The sequence below is a fragment of the Takifugu rubripes genome, chromosome 1 (assembly GCF_901000725.2).
Source record: "Takifugu rubripes chromosome 1, fTakRub1.2, whole genome shotgun sequence".
Lineage (NCBI taxonomy): Eukaryota > Metazoa > Chordata > Actinopteri > Tetraodontiformes > Tetraodontidae > Takifugu > Takifugu rubripes.
This window is the reverse complement of record NC_042285.1, coordinates 1,449,443-1,459,614: the sequence shown is the minus strand read 5'-3', so window position 1 is coordinate 1,459,614 and position 10,172 is coordinate 1,449,443. Positions and strand designations below refer to the sequence as shown.

The window sequence follows — 10,172 nt, the reverse complement described above, 5'->3', positions numbered from 1 at the left end:
ATCCAATAAATACCTTCAGTTCATTTATCCTTCGTTTTGTTTTACAAGTCCATCTCTGCCCTCTGTCCCACTAGAACCAGTCCAGTTATCCTCACTGTCCCACTAGAACCAGTCCAGTTATCCTCTCTGTCCCACTAGGACCAGTCCAGTTATCCTCTGTCCCACTAGAACCAGTCCAGTTATCCTCTCTGTCCCACTAGAACCAGTCCAGTTATCCTCACTGTCCTACTCGAACCTGTCCAGTTATCCTCCGTCCCACTAGAACCAGTCCAGTTATCCTCACTGTCCCACTTGAACCAGCCCAGTTATCTTCTGTCCCATTAGAACTAGTCCAGTTATCCTCACTGTCCTACTCGAACCTGTCCAGTTATCCTCCGTCCCACTAGAACCAGTCCAGTTATCCTCACTGTCCCACTAGAACCATTCCAGTTATCCTCTGTCCTACTAGAACCAGTCCAGTTATCCTCACTGTCCCACCAGAACCAGTCCAGTTATCCTCTCTGTCCCACTAGAACCAGTCCAGTTATCCTCTGTCCCATTAGAACCAGTCCAGTTATCCTTTGTCCCACTAGAACAGCCCACTGAGACACACATAAACCATAACCTGTTGTAAGCTAATCAGCTGCTACCCGTAAGGCTTCGTGTTCAACAGGTGTAACACCGTCCAGCTAACTCGCTAACAAACTGTTTCTTCTTCTCTTCTTTTCCAGGTGTTCCTATCGAACCCCCCCCAACCCCCACTAGCCCCTCACACCATGTGCTCATGACAGCGCCTCCCTGCATTCACCAACACTGGGGGGACTGACATCTCAATGGGACGCCTATTTTCCCCTCGCCGCTATCAGCTTACAGCCCATAATTACGGCCAATCATCTTGGATCAAGCATGTCCGCGTGAACGGGCCAAGGTAACATCTGCTGCCTGGGCTGAAGTGGACTTTTAGACTGAAAGGTGAGCTAATTGCTGGTGTGTGTGTGTGTGTGTGTGTGTGTGTGTGTGTGTGTGGGGGGGGGGGGGGTGGTATGGAGAGGTTGTGCTGCTTCTTCTGAACAGGTGAGCTGAGGTATTTCTTTCAGGATTCCTGTCAGGATTTAGAGATCTTCCAAGGAATTGTTTTGGGCAGCAATAAAAGGACACCGGATCCCTCCTGAGATCCAACTTCACCGTCTATAAATAAAAGTGCGAGTGCTTCTGAAGCTTCTCGGAAGTTGTTGAAATAACCGCTCTAATGGCGCCTCAGTGTGCCATTATTTTGAAAGATTTGGTAATACAAAAAGACACGGATCCCTAATCTGATCCTTAACGATCCCCTCGGTGCCTCTTAGCAGCGGTGCCTGCCGGGACCGCGGCTCCGACTGTTCTAACGAGTTTGTTTTGTTTGGGAAATGGGGAGAAAATTAGCAATGTTGGCGCTAATCCTCCGGGGGGGCTGGAACGCCGCGTGACATCAGCGGGAAGAATATACCTTTTGTGGAATGACTTGACTCTTAACCCGTCCCTGAGGAACAGTGATGGGATTCGACCCGGTGACCTTCGGATGCTTTTCCAGCCTCTGGAAAAAGCTTAAATGAGACAACGGAGGTGGCTTCAACCTCTGAGATGAGCTGATGGAAGGAGTGAGACAGAAAAAGGAACCTTCCATCCCTCCGTCTGGGCAAACACGCTAATCACGCCTGTGCGCTGGTACAACCCCTACGACGGGGCTCCGTAGCATCAGTCATCCGAGTTTGAAACCCAAGTCGGCCCACGCCCACCAGTCTGCCTGCTGAACTGCCAGAACCGGCAGCCGACTCTGAAAACTGACATTATGAAAGAGCGACTTTGACAGCAGCAGCTGAACGGCGTCCCGCCTCAGACAACACGACGGCAACATGTGTGTTTGCATTTAGAGTTGATGCGGATAATCGAGGCCTAAACGGTGGGAACGCCGCCGCCCGTGGCTCAATTTGTGGTTATCCTGTCAATCACCTGATGGGCGGGTCAACAAAACATCCTACTTTGGGTTTTTTTTTTTTCGTTTTTAAAGTCACAGAGGATGCGTAGAAGTTAAAAAAAGATTCCATTTAGGCATTTTTCTTTTAATTGACTTACAAACGTGGCTCCTGAATTTGACCATTTCTGACTGAAAAAGTAAGTTTGTCCAAATCAAAGGACTGAAAAAGGCCGTCGACGTCAGGCCGGATGATGTCTGTCGGGAAGACGAGGGAAAACAGGTCGTAACGATGAAGCTGAGGTTACCGGGCTGTTGCGTCAATGTATGTTTAATATTCTATCTACAGCCATGAATCATATATTGTAAATTTGGCTTATTCAAGTCCTGCTCTTGGGAATATGCATCTGTTTGAATCAAGTCGGACTGAGTTCAGTGTTAGCCGTTGCTGCTGCGCTAGTTTCAAACCACCGTGAGACAGGGAGTCAAGCTCCAGATTGAGGTGCGAGGCAGAGGCCAAATTAGATCAGACATCTAAAACCAGAGGAAGCTGGGATTTCAGTAAATTTAAAAGATTTAATCAAAAGCTAGCTAGCCACAGACTAACTTCACTGATTTAAAAAAATAATAAACTCTACCGGAGTTGAAACGCTGGAGATTTTTTTTTAAAAATTTCACTGTCTGAAAGAAATTCTCAGGATTAATCTGATGGTTTACAGTGCTTGACTTTAAAAATGTCGCATTTTTCTGCTGACAAACGGCAACAGTTTGGTTTTTCCAAGTTGATGTGCTTCAGGCTGGAAAAGTATAAAGACATCAGTGACACCAGGGAGGAACTGAATAATGTTTCCATACCCGAGGGCTGTTTGTGAGCTTTTTGCTCTTTTCTTTTTAGTAAGAATACTGAGGACTACTTTTAATCTCCACTGGAACACTGACCTCATTGTTTTTCAGTAATATAGTTTTGGACAGACATATTCTGTGGCTAACGAGCTAATTTGATTAGCAACATAGAGGCCGTTGCTGCTATGCTAGTGGGTGATTATGAACCAGATCCCTCATCGCCGCCGCCGCCGCCGCATTTGTCTGGGCTACACCCTGCGTGACCTCGCGTCGAGTCCCACACGTGGATCGTTCAGGGCTTAAGCTGCAATATCATGGAAATGTTGTGACAACAGCAAAGGCGAGAAGTAAAAACAGGCTTCAGAGGGACAGCTGAGCTTCCACCCCGGGGAGCGACAACAGCCTGGATTCAGAGGGAGGAAAATGATGGTTATCAGCAGAGCCAGCAGACATCGATATTAGCCTCCAGACTGGTGGATGGAGCTGATGATAAGGCTGCAGCGCTGCTGAAAGCCTGTTATAGTCTGGGGTGTTGGCCGTGTCACAGGGTGGAGACCCGACTGAGGGAGGAGGCTGCGCCAAACATCGGCGTTTGTAAAACTTAGGAAATGTTTGCATCAAACGTGGCACGCTAGGAGGATCCCGGGAAATTTAATTAGCCTGGCAGCGGTGGCAGTTTAATCTAATCTGGTCTGCTCTGTGGAGTGAAGCTCAGTTTGGGGATGGTATGCACGCAGCTTCCAGTTTGCTGCCCAGTTTGGACTAGATTTGTCATAATCCTGCGGTTGTTTTATTTCGCCCTTGGATGTGACAAAAATGAAGAGTAATGTGGCTCCGTCCCTGCCGCTTTATCGCTGCGCAGAGCCCGTTTTTTTTTCATTCCTCCCTCCATCTTTTTTTTTTTTCCTCCTCTCTGCCAGATCTCCTCGGAGCCAAAAGCACTTCCACGTGCCGTCGTAGAAATCCGCAGCGGTGCCAGGACTGGAGTCGGCGCTGGACCGCGGCCCGCTCCAACCCCTCTGTTTCTGAAGCAGCTGCACCACCCTGAAGAAACACCACAGGTATGCCCCCCCCCCCCCCCCCAGCCGTGACCATGAATTACCACCATTGTTACCGATGGTTATTAACGTCTTGGGTGAATGACTGAAAATGTGAATGAACTGCAAGACACGTGTGTGTTTACGTTGGATTTAAAATCCCGTTTAACACCGTTCTTGGTCGTTTGGGTTCCGAGTGAAACTGTGACTCTGTGGTGCTGATGGGGCCAAGAGGTGAGTCACGTGACACAGACGTGTCGGCGGCGTCTCTTTGTAAACACGAGTGAGCGTCGTGCCGCTTCCTGTCCTGCCGGCGGACGCCACCGAGTGGTTTTGCCTCATGACAGCCAGCGCTTGAATGGTGGCGGTGTGACGGCTCCACGCCAGAGTCTCCGTCCCTCCTTCCTCTACCCCCCCAGAATCGGGCCCGTCTGCAGACAGACTTGGAAGCCTGGAGGAGGGAGGGAAGCTCAAGGATTCTGAAACGGGCCACTCGGGTCAGTACCTGGTTTTTTCACCACCACAGCGGCAGTTTACAGACTTCTCCCTTCCAGCAAACTTATTTTCCAGCCCATCGTGTGTGTCAGTCTGTCATAAAAGCCCCCCCCCCCCAGCAGCAGCCTCTACTGTCAGAACCGACTTTGGAGATTCTGTTTAAGCCGAATTGTCAGCCTGCCACCGGCGCCGCAGCACAGACCGTGATGTGCGAGCAGACTCGGGCTCTGCAGTCATCCGGTCTTGGCGACTGTAGCTTCATCCTCTTACGGTGACAGATGGCACCGTTTCCCGCTTAACTCGTCGGTCTCCTTCGGGATTTGATGAGTTTGGTGTTGGAAGATGCGCACGCGTGGCAACACTTCACCACCTTCGTTAAATCACAATGGAATGGAGACTCTATCATGCTGTTGATCGTTGGAAAGGAACCGTATGGAAGCGATGCTGTTGGCTAAATGCTGCACATTAAGGAAGGAACATTCGTAAAATGATTGATTGAACAGTGGAACATGTAAACACTCACTTAAGGATCATTGCAGTACAAGTAAACAGGTTAAAAATATTTTTCTGTGTGGTTTGGCCTTAATTCTGTTCCACACAAGATGGATTCTTTTTTTTAGTTTTACCCGAAGTATCATTGGGCAGATTAAGACCAGTCTTTAATAGCACAGTGAGACCTTCATGTATGAACATTCCTCGTGACCCCTGACCCCGTGACCCCAGGACCACCGCTGGCTGTTAGCCAGTCTTGGAATTGCACTTTGTGAGCAAGAAAACATACAGGAGCCGTTACCAGGCAGCTGCAACAGCCCTGTAGTTACCTCCAAGCAGCAGCCATACTGAGGAGTTTCTGCCCCATTACCCCCCCATTAAGAGCCTACAGCCGACAGCAGCGGGGGCATCAGGTTGACTTAGCGCTGCTTGAGGCTCCAAATGATCAGCAACAGGAAAAAGAAACTACTGCCGAGCCCAATAATGCCAGTTTTAATAGATGGAATTTTAACACCAAACAAATCAACATCCTCCCGGTTGAGGAAGCACAGGTGGAACACGTGCACAGCAGATCCATCATCCTTTCTGCTCCGGGGCGACACAGCTGCCAGGAAGAAAAAGTTCTCAGCAAGCCGCCCTCAAAAATTGGATGGCGAGCAGCGAAGAATTGTAAAGTAGATGTCTGGATTGTAATTTTCTTCTCACCGGAGAATCAATAGATTCCGCAGCGTTCCTGACTGAACCTGCTGAAGCGTGCGTCTCCGGCTAATGGACCCACAACTTCCCATCTGTTAGCAAAAGAGTTCTCTGTGGGTCCTCTACCCTCGCTGTGGCCAAACGCAGGATGCTGAGCGCAGACAAAAACGCTGCCACTTTTTATTGGGATTCCAACAGGAAGGGTGGAAATCAAAAGCCAACAGGGGACAACAAGGCTGTAAACTTTCTGTATAGGCCAGCAGAAAAGTGGAATCCTCCCAGGATTCCTGGGGACATTCCCTCAACGTTTCTGCTTCAGACGTGGGGCAGAAACTCGTTGGATTTTTAGGATTCGAGCAACATTTCGCTGGGAGCAGCACATAAACTATTCCTGGTGCGTTTTTTCCCTCTGCGGTGAAACATTCCACGTTATAAAACGCTGCCTCTCAACAAGATGGACTGTCCCTCTGTGATCGGACTAATGTGTTGTCTGGTGCTCCTTCTCGCCTCTCGGTCTCCTCCTCAGCCCCCTCCCTGTAAATCATGCATACTTTCTCGGACCAGGAGAGGGATTATACAAGGGAACAGCACCGCGTCCCTCATAAAGCAGCGAGAGCCAGAACCAAAGCATGCCTCCTCTGACCGCGCAGCGCCTTAATTGCTCCTGATGAACTCTTCTGTCTGAGCGTGGGCGGCAGACAGGCGGGGTGGGTGAGAGAGGTGGACACGGCGAGGACTCTGGTCAGATTCATCACCCTCGTGGGTTAATGTCTGGTGCTGCGTGACGGCAGGTTTCATCCATCAGTTATCCGCTAGCAGAGCTGCAAATCAGCCCAGCAGGAAGGCGACCGCGCTTCGTTTTTCGGACTTTTTCAGACTGTTTTTAGATTTGTCAGAGCACCCTCGGGGATTGAGTGATGAAGTTTAGCTGCTAACGCTAGCGTGCGTCCGATTTTGTCTGTTAGTGACTGAGAAGGCAGCTGGCGCTACGGGTGGGGAAAGACAAACATTCCCCGTTCTTGTTCGGGAAGATGCGACTTAAAGCTGCTCCTCTGCTGAACTTTGCCTTGGTTTTGAGGGTAACATCAGGCAGGGATGGAGTAACCTGTCTCGGAAGTAGCTGTGTTCATATTTGATGGCCACTGAGGTTTGTTTGGACGGGATGACTGGTTTTAATTTGGCCCGGTGATCTGATTTGGGTGCGTCTGGCTTCAGGACGAGTCTCCCAAATCCCCTCTGCTCTAATCACAGCTACTGCAAATGGGCTGCATAACTTTTCATTTTGCCTGAGTCTCCTGGATCTTTACTAGGTAAACCATATCCCATTATTCCCCCTTGACCTTTTCAATGTGGGACTCCTCCTCGAATAAACACGGTAATCAGGTTTCATGGCCCGCTGCTGAGCCTAATTGAAGATACTCGGCTGAGAACTCAATTGTGTAAGTGTGATTTAGTTATAGTACTTGGCCTAATTAAAGTCCTGGAAACGACCTCCAAAGTTCTGTGTGGCATTAATCAGCTAAGACACCTCATCAGCCACCAGTGGAAGGTCTGCAGGAGTATTAAGAGAGAGTGTGTGTGTGTGTGTGTGTGTGAGAGAGAGGGAGACTTATTTCCTGGTCTTTAACCCCTGTCACAGCTTTGACAGGATCAGCCACACTGCGGTCTATTGACGGCCGTAATCCCACCTCCGTGTTCAAACCGCCGCCGCCTGAAACCTCCCTGATACTGCAAACGTCCCCTCGTTTCCCCTACATGAGCTGCACACTCGGGGACCCGGGTTTTTTTTAGTTTTACCCCATCCTCCCGTCACTGGAGCGGGTCCGGCTCCCGCTCACCTCCCGGCCACCGTGTGCAAACATTTACTCGGCGCTGCAGCGGTAAAGCGCGGGTTTTGATTAAAGCGCTCCCTTATGTTTCTTGGCTCAGAGCTGCTGGACCGTTAATGCCTGTTCCGTGAATAAATGGATGGCGTGGTGATGCCAGGCTCCTGCTCCGACTCTCCTCCATCCACAGTCAGAACTGCACCTTTATAACATCTCCTAACCGTGTTCGCTCCTCGCCTGGATCTCTGTGTTCACAGCGTTGGAGAGCTGCAGCAGTTCTTTACCCATTAGCCTTTCCTCTGCGGACTCTTGAACAATTGATCTTTGAACGACTGAACGATTGATCTTCTCAGGCTTAAGTGACTCAAATACATTTTTAATTAAGATGGTTACACAAGCAAAGATGGACTGCGAGACCAACATCAACTATTCCTCACAAATGCTACCAATTGTTACACAACCGCACTAAGATGACCAAAAGAGCAGAGTCGGCATGTTTGCGATGGTCAGTGGTTTCGGTGTTTGCTGTAAATCTCCGTAGCTAGCTTGTTGTGCTTGCTGTTCTGCATCCAGACCAGAAGACTTTTATTCATCCAGAACTTGACCTGTTGCAGCACGACAGTCATTTGTACAACCGTGTTCACACAATGTTCGCTCTGATGTTGAAGTAAATTTTGCTTGGACCTGAGAACCGTCTTAGACTTTGTTTTATGATGTAACAAATCTCTGGTGAACGTCTGAATCACATTTTTAGGAAGTCAAAGCACGAATTTTACATCTGAGGGTCTGTAAATCATCAGTATCGCCCTGTTTTCATTGGACTTCCATTTCCAGAAGGCTGAATTCCAGACAGGTCCGCACTTCCACCTCTCTGAATCTCATTTGCGTCCAGTCATTTTGCCTTATCGCGTTTTTGCACAATGCCCTCTGCAGCTCCAACAATCTGCAAACGCTGCTTTTGTCTGAAGTGCTTGAAATGAGAGCGAGAGGAACGAGGCCCTCGAGAATCAAAGTACCGTCGGCGCTAATGCCGTCGCCCTCCATCTGCTGCCGCGAGCCGTGCGCGGAGCTCTGAAACGCACCTCGCCGATCCTGATGGCAGTTTTATACGCCTACCTGTGAATTCAGAGGAGTTCTGTGCCGCTCCGCTCTGATTCCATTACTGGCTTAAATAAATGTCCACAAATCCGACGGCGTGGATGTGTTGCTCAGCGCGACCATCTCTTTTTTCCAGAGTCCTCTTAGAGTCTAGAGATGCCACAGTGATGCCTTCAGGCCCCAGAGGTCACTGCCGACAAATTAGCTTGTTGCCGGGTCACTGAGAGGGGTCGTCGGCCACCAAGCCGCAGTCAGGGGGTCAAGTTTTTGCAAACACAGACTCGCCGCCTTGTGGCTACCGTGACGGATCGTGTTTACACATCTTCTACAGCTGTTTTAAAATATTTCTTAGTTTCATCCTAAGAAACCTGTTCCTCTTTCCTCCTCATTATTATTGAGCAACATCCTCCAGCTTGTATTTCCTGTATCGTGATTGCTGTCAGTTCTTGCTGGTTTTTATTTTCTGAGGTTGCACTTCAGTGCATAAACTGTCGAACAAAACAGGAAGCTGCTTAAACCGCCCAAGCGAGCAGACATCTGCAGATATTCTCTGTCGCTCCATTACCTCCCTATTGATTGAAGGGCTGGATCTCACGTGTTAATCCGCTCCCCCTGGTGAAAGATTCCTGTGTTTCGAGACACCGAAGACACGCATGCACACAACCTATTACGCTGACGTAGAAGGAAGGGGGGAAAGTAATCGGTTGAGAATTCTACAAGGCTTTGCATTCACCTCGCCGTCTCCTGAAAGCCTTTGATCAGGAAGTGCTTAGGTTTCACATAAATGGTTGGATACCTTTCAGAGACCATGGTAAGCACGCAGCTACTTCGGGGGTTTAGCCGCCTTTAATGCCTGTTTTCAGAGCTACCAAGTGCTATTTGAGCCAACACGTTAGCTGAGGTGCACGGCGAGTTAACAATCGCCACACAAGTCGATATCGGAGGTCAGCAAACGCGTCGCCGTCGTCAAATTTCCGTGCAAAGCCAAAGCAGGCTAAATGGCTCGACTCACAAATGAGAGACAATGGCATTGTGAAATTAATTACCTCAGAATAATTATTTAAAAATTAAGAGGGAAACGCTCTTATTTTCCTCTTACCAGTGCCCCATTTCTGTGTAATTACAGATGTTCCCCTGCTCCCAAATCCTGAGACACCAGCAGCGAAATGAACCATTTTGAAATCCCATCAAATAAACATCTTTGAGTTTGTCGCCACATCTCTGCACTTGCCTCCACTTATGCATCTGTTTGTCTCATAAATGTACGAGACGTTTAAAATCCCTCCCCGGCGTCTGAGTTAAGTGTGTCTGAGACATTTTGTTCTCTGCCAGTCGTTTGCTCATGAATATGCATCTTCCTATGATTAAAACATCCTCCGTTTGGAGCATTGGCACTGTTGAGCACAGTTGTTCGGCAACTCTTGTCTTTAGGATTCTGGTTTACTGGAGTCAAAATTCCCGATTCATTTTTCCCTCCTTCAGTCACCACACCTACATTGGATTCTGAAACTCCGCTTTCCTGATTGCTGCACATTTTCCAGTGGCCAGCCCATCATTGACAGGAAACCAGCGCTAGCGTGAGTAGTAACGCCGGCCCCATGAATCACAGCGCAGAGAAAGGTTAAGAGCTCCCGGGGCCTGCAGACAAATTTTTCAGGGGTGGGTAATAGGATCAGGGCTTCCATAACTCCCCAAAATAGGCAATCCTCCATCGTTTCTGCCTGTTTAGCCTTCAAAGAGACGGCTGGTCAGGGG

The 10,172-nt window shown here is 49.0% G+C and overlaps 1 long non-coding RNA gene across 1 annotated transcript; it reads left to right on the top strand.

Annotated features, from left to right (window-relative positions):
- Positions 1 to 823: 823 nt before the first annotated feature.
- Positions 824 to 9,641, top strand: LOC115253018 (uncharacterized). The gene is made up of 3 exons (XR_003891338.1): positions 824 to 951; positions 3,694 to 3,834; positions 9,544 to 9,641. It is a non-coding gene; the product is annotated as an uncharacterized lncRNA (long non-coding RNA).
- Positions 9,642 to 10,172: the final 531 nt, after the last annotated feature.